This window comes from Octopus bimaculoides, chromosome 9, assembly GCF_001194135.2.
Source record: "Octopus bimaculoides isolate UCB-OBI-ISO-001 chromosome 9, ASM119413v2, whole genome shotgun sequence".
Classification (NCBI taxonomy): Eukaryota; Metazoa; Mollusca; class Cephalopoda; order Octopoda; family Octopodidae; genus Octopus; species Octopus bimaculoides.
In genome coordinates this window covers 19,346,875-19,359,593 of record NC_068989.1, presented here as the reverse complement: position 1 = coordinate 19,359,593, position 12,719 = coordinate 19,346,875, and the positions used below count along the sequence as shown (strand labels likewise).

At 35.3% G+C, this 12,719-nt stretch overlaps 1 protein-coding gene and 1 long non-coding RNA gene across 2 annotated transcripts in view; one reads left to right on the top strand and one right to left on the bottom strand.

Moving 5' to 3' along the window:
* LOC106876196 (tRNA dimethylallyltransferase) overlaps positions 1-12,719 on the bottom strand; it is a 170,886-nt gene that overhangs the window by 81,618 nt on the left and 76,549 nt on the right. The window lies entirely within an intron of this gene.
* LOC128248704 (uncharacterized) lies at positions 10,653-11,888 on the top strand. Its single transcript, XR_008264873.1, has 3 exons — positions 10,653-10,856; positions 11,143-11,208; positions 11,516-11,888. It is a non-coding gene; the product is annotated as an uncharacterized LOC128248704 (long non-coding RNA).

Genomic DNA, 12,719 nt, shown 5'->3' with positions numbered 1-12,719 from the left:
TGACTATTTTTTTTTTTTTTTTTAATTGACCTACTAAATATTTCACCCTGATTGATATAGTAAATTGCTAAGAAGCCCCATATTTCTTCCTCACTTTCCCCTCTGTTCTTAAAGCCAGTGAAGTAGGAGAGAAATGGCTGCAAGGAATGTTTGAAAGATTATTTAGGAAATAAGGTTATGAGGTGAGAATTTTCATACAGAGCTTTTGCTTTCTCAGCTCCCACTATCTTAATTTTAATCCTTAAACCCAAAACAAATATGTATTAATCAGTATGATCGTAAGATCTTGAGTTTAAATCACATACAATGACTGTAGTGATCGTGTGCATCTAACTGAGCAAAGTTATTCTGTGCACCTCAGTCTCACATCTGTGATAAGAAAGTATATCATCTGTGCCAGTTGGTCAAGCAAGAAATTGTAGAACACCTCATCTGACATCTATGAGAGGAAAGTCCATGGAAGAAAAAAGTTTTGATAGTGTTTACAACAGGATTTTAATTCAGGTCATGAAAAAGATGGACTTCACAATTATGATTTTGCTAATGGTTACAATGAACATGTAACAGAACAGGGAAGGTTGTTGTTGTTGGCACTCCGTCGCTTACGACGCCGAGGGTTCCAGTTGATCCGATCAATGGAACAGCCTGCTCGTGAAATTAACGTGCAAGTGGCTGAGCACTCCACAGGCACGTGTACCCTTAACGTAGTTCTCGGGGATATTCAGCGTGACACAGTGTGACAAGGCTGGCCCTTTGAATTACAGGCACAAAAGAAACAGGAAGTAAGAGTGAGAGAAAGTTGTGGTGAAAGAGTACAGCAGGGTTCGCCACCATCCCCTGCCGGAGCCTCGTGGAGCTTTAGGTGTTTTCGCTCAATAAACACTCACAACGCCCGGTCTGGGAATCGAAACTGCGATCCTATGACCGCGAGTCCGCTGCCCTAACCACTGGGTCATTGCGCCTCGACGAACAGGAGAGGGAAGGTGGTAACCTCCTTAATTATGTTAAATAATGTTTGCAAATTTTGGCACAAAGCCAGCAATTTTAGAGAGAAATGATGAGTCAACTACATTGACACCAGTGTTTGACTTGTATTTATATTATCAACCTTCATAGGATGAAAGGTAAAGTTAACCTGAAAGAGGTTTGAACTCGGAACATTAAGTATTAGAATAAATGCTGCTAAACATTTTTTCCCAACATGCTAAAGAATTTTGCCAGCTTGCCACCTTGATTATGTTAAATAATGACAGTACCTTTAATTAGTGTTGAATTTGCAATTACTGTGACACCACAAATTTTAAACCAATCAATATATAATATAATATTTAATAGTACAAGCAGCATTTCACCAGAAGATATTTGGTTTATATGATGTAGTTATGGTATACAAAAGCCTGCCACAGTTGAACTGACTCACAATTAGTTGAGAGAGAGAGGAGCATCAGATAGATTTGATTTTGGATAAATACCTATACTATTTAAAAACTTCTATTAGTAGTTTAATTTTATATTACAATGTTCCCTCTCTATAGCACGAGTGATGGGGTCCAAGAAAATCAACTGTGTTCTATCCGGGCCACAGGTTTACGGGTAAGGGGGGGGAGCAGGCGATAATAGAAGAAAATGAGATATTTGGTTTGATTCGTAAAGTGCATGAACGGAAAAAAACATTCAATCATGTTTAACATTTTTTATTACAATACCAATAAATTACTGACAAAATATCATGAATTATAGCACTTAGAACAACTTTAAAAAAATATTTACAAGTAGTTGACTCTAAAATAAGAATTTTCAATAAATACTTATGAAATGCTTTTACATTGCATTTTTGATGTCATGCCACCTAGTGAATGATTTGAAAGCCCTTAAAAGTATGTTTAATATCAATTCGTTTGACTCATTCGAACCCTTTCATTGGCGGAAGCTTCTTCAAACAATCCAATCAAATCATGGAAAACAAACTGCCAAAAGTGCTCACTGGTCAAAAAGGTGTTGTTTTCATCACAAAATCAAAGAAATTATGCACACAAAACATGTAATGGGCACCCAATTACATGGTAACCGATTGCAATATTTTCAAGCTGTTGGTTAAGGTATGTATTTCATTGAAATTCACTGAAATTCTGGTTTTAATCAAGGTTTTTGCAAGTTGTGAGCGATAATGATGGAAATTCTGCTTCAAATTATTTGGGGTCCATCAAACCACCTACGTTATATGTGGGGACGTGGTATAGCGAGACGCCTTATAAAGAGGAAACACTGTATCTTCTTACTCTAACATTATTTTATTAATCAATTAAATCATTTATTCTACATTCTTCCTAAAACAAGTAAATAAATAAACAGGAAATTATAATCTATATACATATATTAATCTTACCCTTAATTTGTAGATACTTACATGAGAACTAATGGATATTTTTAGGAAGTTAAAATATACGGCTACTGAACACACAAGTAATTATGAATCAGATGATGACAATGTAAATGAAATCAAAAGAATTTGTACAAAGGCTGATATAAGCCTTGCCCATCATACCATCATGTATATATGTGTGTGTGTGTGTACATATATATCTATATAAAGAATAATAATAAATGGAGCAAATTGATTATATGCGTTTTGCTCCATTTATTATTATTCTTTATATCAACTCAAAACACATCACTTTAACATGGAATTTCTACCCCTTAACCGGGTATAATATCCCAGTTTTTGTGCGATTTTTGCTACCCTGGTAACTATTAACATATTCGCATTCTCAAAGTTTTTCAACCAAGATAATATTAATATATACATAAATAAAAATATATATCTATATATATATATTCTTTAAATATATATATGTTTCAGCTTTAAAGCTGCAGTCATGCTGGAGCACAATATTTCTTTTATATGTTTCAGCCCAAAGACTGTGGCCGTGTTGACATTAAAATAAAGATGGAGAATTATACATATATGCAGTTTTTTATTATTACAGTCTTTTAACTATCTCTCTCTCTTTTTCTCTCTTCCACTCTCTCTGTATGTATCATTTATTCACATTGTTTAAATTGATAATGCATTATCACATAGCTTTGAGATCATGGTTATGTGATCGTTTATTTTTAGGGACATTGTAGGGAAGGTGTGAGAGACCAGACTTGGCCAGTTTGAAGATAAAACAGATCAAATATTTGGGCTGAGTATGGCCTGTTTAAATATTAAAAGGTTAATGATTTCAATATCTCTGCAAAGGACAGCTTCCTGTTTTACAATTCTACAGAAAACTGACTGATGAAAATGAATACTTGAGGAAATATCATCACAAAACAAACAAAAAATTTGGCTAAAGAAGATCCTTGAAAAATGGGCAGAGAGATCTGAAACCTGAAAGATAGGTCGGTTATGATTGGTATGCCTGTGGTCATAGTTTTGCTTCATCAGAGCTGATGTGGGGTCAAACAGCAACATTAACATCACTCTCAACAATGACATCAGCAACATTAATATCATCCTCAACAGCGTCTGCAATTCTATCTCAACAACATCACCATAATAACATGCAGCACACCACCACCTCCGCTATCACCATTACACAGGCACAACATCCTCTATAATCACAACTATTATTATTTCATTGTTTCTTCAGTTCTGCCTTTCTTTACTTCCTCTGAAGTAATCACTTCACGAAAACAACAACAAACAAATAAGCACCCCCACCAAAAAAAAAAACACAAAGAGAGAGAGGGGAGAAGAAAAACAGTTCCAAGTGAAGTAGAAGTGTGGGATCTAACCCATACCACCTCATATTTATCACGGTACTTAAGGAATTTTGAAAGATTCCCTTAATAGCACTCAAGTGACAATTAAAATAACGCTGGGTTACTTAAAAGTGATTGGCTTTCATAAGCAGATATACAGCTGTGCTAGAACAGATGTCGAAGACATATTTTACATTGAATGCATTTAATAATAATGATGATAATGATAATAATAATAATCCTTTCTGTTATAGGCACAATGCCTGAATAATAATAATAATAATAATAATAATGGTTTCAAATTTTGCCACAAGGGTAGCAATTTTGGGGGAGGAGATGAGTCAATTACATTGACCCCTGGTGTTGAACTGGTACTTATTTTATCAATCGTGAAAGGATGAAAGGTAAAGTTGACCTTGGCGGAATCTGAATAATAATGATAATAATAATAATAATAATAATAATAATTCTTTCTATCTAATTTCGGCACAAGGGCAGCAATTTTCAGTGGAGCAGTGTTAGTTAATATCATCAACTTCAGTACCTGATTGATACTTTATTTTACCATTCCTGAACGGATAAAAGGCAAGGTTGATCTCTGCAGAATTTGAACTCAAAAATATAAAAAGCAAGAAAAAATACCACAAAGCACTTTTTCTGAAGACCGAATGATTTTGCCAATCCATCACTTTGTTGTTGTTGTTGTTGCTGTTTTTGATAACTGTGGTGGAGGTGATGATGATGACATTGACAAAGATGATTTTTATGATAACAATTATGCATTGATGTGTATATATAAGACTGAAACATCTGATATCGTCCTCTTTATCTATGTCAAACAACAGAAGTTTTGTTAAGTAATTATTTCGAGAACAAGATAGAACCACATCTACATGCTGAAATCCAGGATTGAACCAAGGCCCTTCAGAGCTTCAATCTAACTCTTTTTCAGATGAGTGATTTTATTTTGACTACCTGTGTACAGGCTCACAACCTACTCCCAATCTCTAACCATCTCTTACTCTCCCATAAATCCTCACAACCTCTAACCATTGGCACTCCCTGTTATCCTGTCCCTACACACTTCTGTTCACCTCGTAGACATTTCATCATTACTAATTTTATCTCTCCCTAGCTCCTATCATCACTAATTTTATCTCTTCCCAGCTCCCATCTCTCTTCTAAAATATGAGCAACCATGCTGTCCCCCTATAGCAAGAAACATATTCTGCTCTGGCCCTTCTCTCAAACTTTAACCCCTCATCTCATAGCATAAAGTCATCTCTCTTGGGGTTTATAATCTTGCAAAGCTGCATGGTGACTTCACCTGTGCTAGTGGTATGGTAAAAATTACCCAGTATATGCTGTAAAATAGTCAGCATTTGAAAAGGCATCCAGCTGAAGAAATCATGCCGAAGTACATCAACGACAACAATGATAATGTTTCTTTATTTCAAAAACTAGTTACAGTCACTGAACTGCAGTCATGCTGGGATACCTCCTACAAGAGTTTGATCAATTAGAGTTTCTCCTAAAGTGGGTTCTATGAAAAAATTCTAGGATTTTCCAAGATAATGTGTCATTTAACAAAATTTAATTTTAAAAAATAGTATTCACAATTTTCAAAATAATAGATTATAATTTTTTTCTTTTTCAATATAAATAAATGTTCTCTCTGAAATAATTTTTGTATCCTTTAATGATTGACATTAGAGAGGTTGTGTTGTCGTCCCTGCAAGACAAATTAGACTGTTCATTCATTCCAAAGCAGTTGTTTCATCTCAAGCACAACTAAAGAGAGTCTTATTTTCCATGCATTATCTCTGTTTGTTATTTTCTGTTCCATACAACTGGATGACAAATAACCACAATGAGAAAGTGGAAGAGTAAAAGGAGAGAACCGGAGATGTAGGGAGAGGAGGTAACAGGAAAGCAAACAATGGAAGAGAGAAACAGTAAGACAGCTACATGAGGGTTCTTGGTAAGAGGAGGGAATAAAAGCAAAGATTATCATATCATCACTACCATTTTTATATTTGCTTTCCCTCAGTGACAAATGTTAAAATTTGTATAAAAAGTCAGGTCTGCAATGAAGGTTTATAAAATCTGTACTTGCTCATTTGTTATCAAGCTTGACAAAAGATCTATGCTATTGTTTCAGCAATTAGAGAAACAACATTGTGTAGAAATCAGTTTGACAAGTGTAACAATTACACATCAATCTTGTAACCCTATTCAATATGAATATATAGATTGTGGTGGATTACATCTGCTGTTGTTTGGCTCCAGGTTACCTCTGATGAGCACATGCATGATCAAAGACATTCCATATCTGTGACCATCCCATCTGTTTGGACAGCATTGGGTTTTAATGTCTGTCTTTCCATGCTTGTATGGGTCAGACAAAATTCATTGAGTTAGATATTTTGTGGCTGGATGCTCTCCTGTTTCTAACCTTCACCTGTTTCAGTCCAGATATGTTTTCATTGAAGATTGCAAACAAACAACACTGCTTGTGTGACAATGCTGTTTACCATTAGCAAACAATGTCAAAGACAAGGACACACACAAACACTCACATATATATGAGGAGCTTTGTTTCAGTTTCTACCAATCAAATTCACTCACAAAACTTTCGTTAGCTATAGTAGAAGGCACTTGCCTAAGGTGCCTTGCAATGGGACTAAACTCAAAACCACTTAGTTGTGAAGCAAACTTCTTAAGCACACAGCCATGCCTGCACATAATGATTTAATAAAAATGACTAATTTAATAATAAAAATAATTTAATGATTTAATAAAAATAAGTGGAGTTTGGTTGAGGGTTATATTTATATCACTCTGTGCATATGTGTGTCTGTGTGTAAGTGTAAGTCCATTGTGAAGGCAATATATAATGGAGACATACACTTCAACAGTAACAGTTCACCACTGGATCATTACTTTCTGCCATGCTATACTGTACATTGTCATATTGTCAAGGATGATGAATGACATCAGAAAAAAAGACTTAGGAAGAAATCTGTGGCAGCAGGCCTACATGTGTCAGTCATTACTCACACACTAAAACACAATTACACACACACACACACACACAGTAGTTTATGGCAAAAATACATATTCTAAAACCAATATTAGAAATTACTTTTGAAGGCTCTTATTTACAAACTGCATGACTTTTTTTTCTGTAGCTTCTTATTTTGAAGGGTAAATATGGTTGACTCTCAAAGCAGACTTATGATATATTTCAGATGTCTGAAAGCTGATTTAAATGTAGTATATTAAAATTTTTTCATGAAACCTTTGGTGAGTAATGTGTAATATTTATTTTCACTGTAATATATGGAGTTTTGGTCTTAATGTCTTGAAGTATCAGGTGCAATCCCACATATGTAACATTACCAAAACTGCATCACAAAAATTAAGATTCTTTTCCCAAGCCAGAAAATACTTCAGTCCTGATCCTGACCAAATGCAGATCCTCTACAAAGTTCAAGTTAAAGTCACATTTCTATGCTGCTGTCACATCTGGAAGTATACTGCTATTACACAAATATACTGATCTTTGATCACCCACAAACAAAAGCCATTTGACTAACTGACAATGCTTCACTCACTCACACACAACAGCCTCTGGTCCATAGATGCTAAATCTAAACGCTTTGTTTTTTCTGATGTTACTCTGCACCTCTGAATGAGCTAGCTGCATAGTTATTCCTCTCAGAGTTAAGTGACAAATACATCACACTCCTCCTATAATCTTAATTTCCCACCTTTCATAACATACACAAATCAACAATCCAATCATTTGAAATTCTTCAACCCCATATATTGCTGTCCCAATCATATTCTTCTTGCAAATGTTCAACAAATGTACATACAAATGTTCAAATTGATTAGCAATGACATCAATCTATACAAAGAGCATGGTCCTTGCTTTTACATCTCTGGACTAATTTATTTTATTTCTTTACTCGTTTAAGTCACTGGACAGCACTCATGACAGGGCATCTTCTTTAAGAGCTTAATCAAACAAACTGACTCCAGCGCACAAATGTACACACACACACTGTTGCAAGACACCTGCTTCTGTCTGACTATCATACTTTAACTTTTCATCATCTGGCATAAAGCCACCTCCTTCAATACTACACCTCACCCGGTTGTCTTGTTTGTGAGTTACCTGGCGACCTCACTCAGTGTTGATGCCTTGTAAAATGCAACAACTACACTCTGTGAAGTGGTTGGCACTAGAAAAGCATATCCAGCTGTAGAAACCATGTCAGAGTAGACATTGGAGCTTGGGCAGTCTTCTGGTTCGTCAACTTCTGTCAAACTGTCCAACACATGCCAGCATGAAAAATGGATGTTAACTGATGATGATGATGGTGGTGTGTGTGTGTATTGTGCACATGTGTGCAGGAATCTGTGTTCATATTTATACCAGTCTAAAACAAATGCTGTTGTATGTTGTATCCTTTCATGCTCCATACTTTACCAGCTCAGCAAATATAGATCAATAAAGTTAATGCACAACTGAAATCAATGAACTGGAGGAGGGGTCAATTCTATTGCCCAAACCCTTGAAGGTGGTATGTTATGTGTGGCTGCAGTCCAATGACTGTGACCAATAACAGAAACAGAACAGACATACAGGCACATTATAAAGGAAAGAGAGAAAGAGAAACAAATAATATCTGAAAAGTATGTAGTACAAGAGGCTCAACAGCCTAACTTATACTACACTATTTAATTTTTGTTATTTTCTAATGGCCCAAAACATTTCTAAATAAATTATATTTCATTATGAACAATAACAAAAGAAAACAAACTAATCATCAACTCTTCTTCTCTCTTGTAACATTATTCTGAATGGTGACAGATGTTGATTCTAAGAGAAGGAGTTGAAGGGTACTTGGTAAAAAACAAAAAACAATTTCCATTAATGAGGCAGTCAGGTGATTCTAAACACCTGTTACAGTACATGATAGATTATAGGTACAAACGTTTTGGTTTTGTTTTTCAACAAAAAGAAACATTTGTAAACATCCTGTTACATTATTAGTGACTTTTCAGCCAGAACTCTTATAAAGGCAATCCCTAATTCTAATTTGTTTTTTTGTTTTGTTTTTTTTAAAAAAAACATCATTATCATTACTGTCATCATTTGGTTAAACTGTAACATACTTGCATCTTAATAGCTCAATGCTTTATATCTAAGTAAAAATGTATTTTAAAAACATTCTGTGTGTGTGTATATGTGCATGTATGTCTGCGTGCATGTGTGTGAGAGTGAGAGGGAGACAGAGAGAGTGAGAGGGAGACAGAGAGACAGAAAGTGACAGACTGACAGACAGGGTGTGTAAAGGTTTTAATATAAGTTTTATTGTTATGTATTACTTTTAAGGAGCTGATCAAAAGTAGAATGGCTGTGATGAATATTATTAAGTTAGCTCACAAATTCTGAGAATCAGAAAGACCAATGGAACCAGTGCTTATCTCTCTCCATATCCAACCTCATAGCATTAATAAAATGAGGAACAAACAATATTCTGAATAAAGACCTTTGGTTTATGAAAGGGGTTTCTCGCTACTGCAGTGTTCTTACACTCCATGGTACCTACACAGAATAAGGTACACTTAGCTACTCAGGGTTAAATAGTGGGTCACACGACAAAATGCAGTGGTGGTGATAGCACATTGACTATTCCTCCTCTTTGTTAGCTGCTCAGCAGCAAATCAACTCATTAATCTCTACTTTCAAGATTAGAAAGACTTTGATAACGTACATGAATGATATTCAAGTTGTTTTAAAAAATCCCAAAACTCCTCAAATATAATGTGTGTGCATATGTTGTTGTTGTTGTTATTTCCAATCTTCCATGAAAACATGTCTGGCCATGGGGAAATATTACCTTACATGGGAACAGATGAGGGTTGGTAACAAGAAGGATATCTGACCATAACAATCTAATTCAATGAATTCTGTCTGATTCACGCAAGAATGGAAAACTGGAAGTTAAAACAGTAACAATGATAATAGTGAAGATGCGCAGGAGTGGCTGCGTGGTAAGTAGTTTGCTTACCAACCACATGGTTCCGGGTTCAGTCCCACTGCGTGGCACCTTGGGCAAGTGTCTTCTACTATAGCCTCGGGCCAACCAAAGCCTTATGAGTGGATTTGGTAGACGGAAACTGAAAGAAGCCTGTCATATATATGTGTTTGTGTGTCTGTGTTTGTCCCCCCAACATCACTTGACAACCGATGCTGGTGTGTTTACATCCTCCTAACTTAGCGGTTCGGCAAAAGAGACCGATAGAATAAGTACTGGGCTTCCAAAGAATAAGTCCTGGGGTTGATTTGCTCGACTAAAGGCAGTGCTCCAGCATGGCTGCAGTCAAATGACTGAAACAAGTAAAAGAGTAAAGAGTATGATGATGATAACAGTAATGATGTCCAATGTATGCTAAGTTTAAAGTCACAAACAGCTAATGCAACTCACAAAAAATCTCTAAGCTAATATTGAAACTGAATTTCAGTAAGTGTTTCTATGATCAAAGCTTGCGCAGCGGAAATGGTATAATGTAAGTATGTATGGAAACATATGGTATTTGCGCACTATTAGCCAAGACCATACTGACTGAAACATAGTAGGAAATGAAAATATATAACATGAAGTTAATGGTCCAATCTTTATTTAGCTCTCAAAGAAGAACTTATTTCATACTGAAATACTCTTTAAAAAGTGAAAATAGCAGAATCTTTGGCCATTATGTTATGTTTATAATCCACCCTACTGTTTTATTAGGTCCCTGCTATGTAAAATGTAAATGATTTCCTAACTGACCTACCATATCTTATTGATTTATTAATTAGTTGTTTTAGCAGCAGTACATATTGTTGTGGTTGTGGTTGTATTTAGTAGTTTATGTTGTTGTTCTCGAAGTAGTAGCAGTTAGAATAGCTTAGGATCTAGTGCCACAGGGACTGCCAATTAAAAATCTAAAAGCAATGCACAAGTTTAGCATCTGATATCTACAGAACTGAAGTCATATTCTATATCATATAAATGCTTGGTTACATAGAGTACAGTTCATCAATCAAAGTATGTTATCTTAGACACACATCCAACAAAAGTACTTAACCCTTTGGCATTTAAACCAGCCATATCTAGCCCAAATATTATACCTGTTTTATGTTCAAACCAGCTAGATTTGACCTCTCATACCTACCCTACAATGTCATTCTAAAAATAAGCAATAATGCTATTGTATTCTTGAAGCTACAAGATAATATATAATTAATTCAAAACAATATGAATAAATAAGCATTGTACTTGACATAGTAATCTGAATGCTAGAGTTACACTCATTTCTTCTTTCTCCTTACAGCCATCATCATCGTCATCATTGCTGCCGACACCGTTGCTACCACCACCATTTTACCGTCATTGTTAGGTGAGTAACTATTTTTAATGGTGTCATGAACTTGACTAGTCTACAAGAATTCTACTCTACTTCCACTCTAATATATTACAGTATCATCAAAAATAATATTATTTTTTTTATGGTTGTATCCAAGCTGTTTACCGAGTAATAAGTACCCTCAAGGACAATACAAATATACTATACTTAATTGAGAAACAACCCAATAAACAATTAAAGCAATAATGAATACAACTAAGAATTGTTAGATTAAGTTATGACATTTTGTACTGAATGTTATTCACAAACAATTATTAATTGAAATTTCTGTCTTTTTCAGAGAAAGGAAATAAAAATTAAGCAGCAATTTTTAGAATTCAAAACCTTATGGTTGGAAAGAGAACTTCTTAATCACACAGCCATGCCTGCCTCTACATATATCATGCACATGCATGTCCATGTAGGTAAACTTCATTTCCCAACTATGTAGTTTTGGGTTCAGTCCCTCTGCACAGCACCTTGTCTTCTACTATAACCCTGAGCTGACTAAAGCACAAGTGGATTTGGCAAACAGAAACTGAAAGTCAATTTTGTATGTATGTATATGTATGTTTGTGTGCATTTTCATGTTTTGCATAGGCATAGTGATACCTGGCATTAGAACTCAAAATGTATATGCTTCAGAATAAAGCGTTTGCATCCTATAGCAGAAACAGCTGTAAGCTAATGAAGTTCAATGTATAATTTCCTTTGTCATTTATTTAATTTTGTGTTATTTCTTTACTACCCACAAAGGGTTACACACAGAGGGGACAAACAAGGACAGACAAATGGATTAAGTCGATTATATTGACCCCAGTGTGTAACTGGTACTTATTTAATCGACCCCAAAAGGATGAAAAGCAAAGTCGACCTCGGCGGAATTTGAACTCAGAACGTAGCAGCAGACGAAATACCGCTAAGCATTTTGCCCGGCGTGCTAACATTTCTGCCAGCTCGCCGCCTTGTTTATTTAATTTTTGATTTATTGCATTTATTTAATTTTGTGTGTATGTGTGTCTCACTCTCTCTCTCCGTGCATGTTTGTTTACTACAAGCTGAACTACAAGCTGGGATTTTATAATGTCTCAGTAATACATTTATCAAACCCATACCCGGATGATAAAACAGACGGAAAAACAAAAGAACGATACTGAAATATAAAGGCTTTTGACCTGATGGTTAGAGAATTAAGTTCATGATCAATTCCCAGACCAGAAAATTTGCTGTGTCCTTCAGCAAGGCAATACATTTCATTTGCTTCAGTCTACTTAGCTGAAAACAAGTCATAGCCAAATGATGATACAGCTCTCTCTCTCTCTGTCTTTAGTTATCGCCTCCTTGAAATTCTGTTGGTTCAAAAGTAGGAGGGCTGAGAGAGTACCTATGCCTGCTTATGACTGCATAGATACTGAAAACAGTTAGCAAAAATATGGTATATGCTACCAGGTCATACTCACTTGTGGATCATGACTATGATTTTTTATATATATATATATATATAT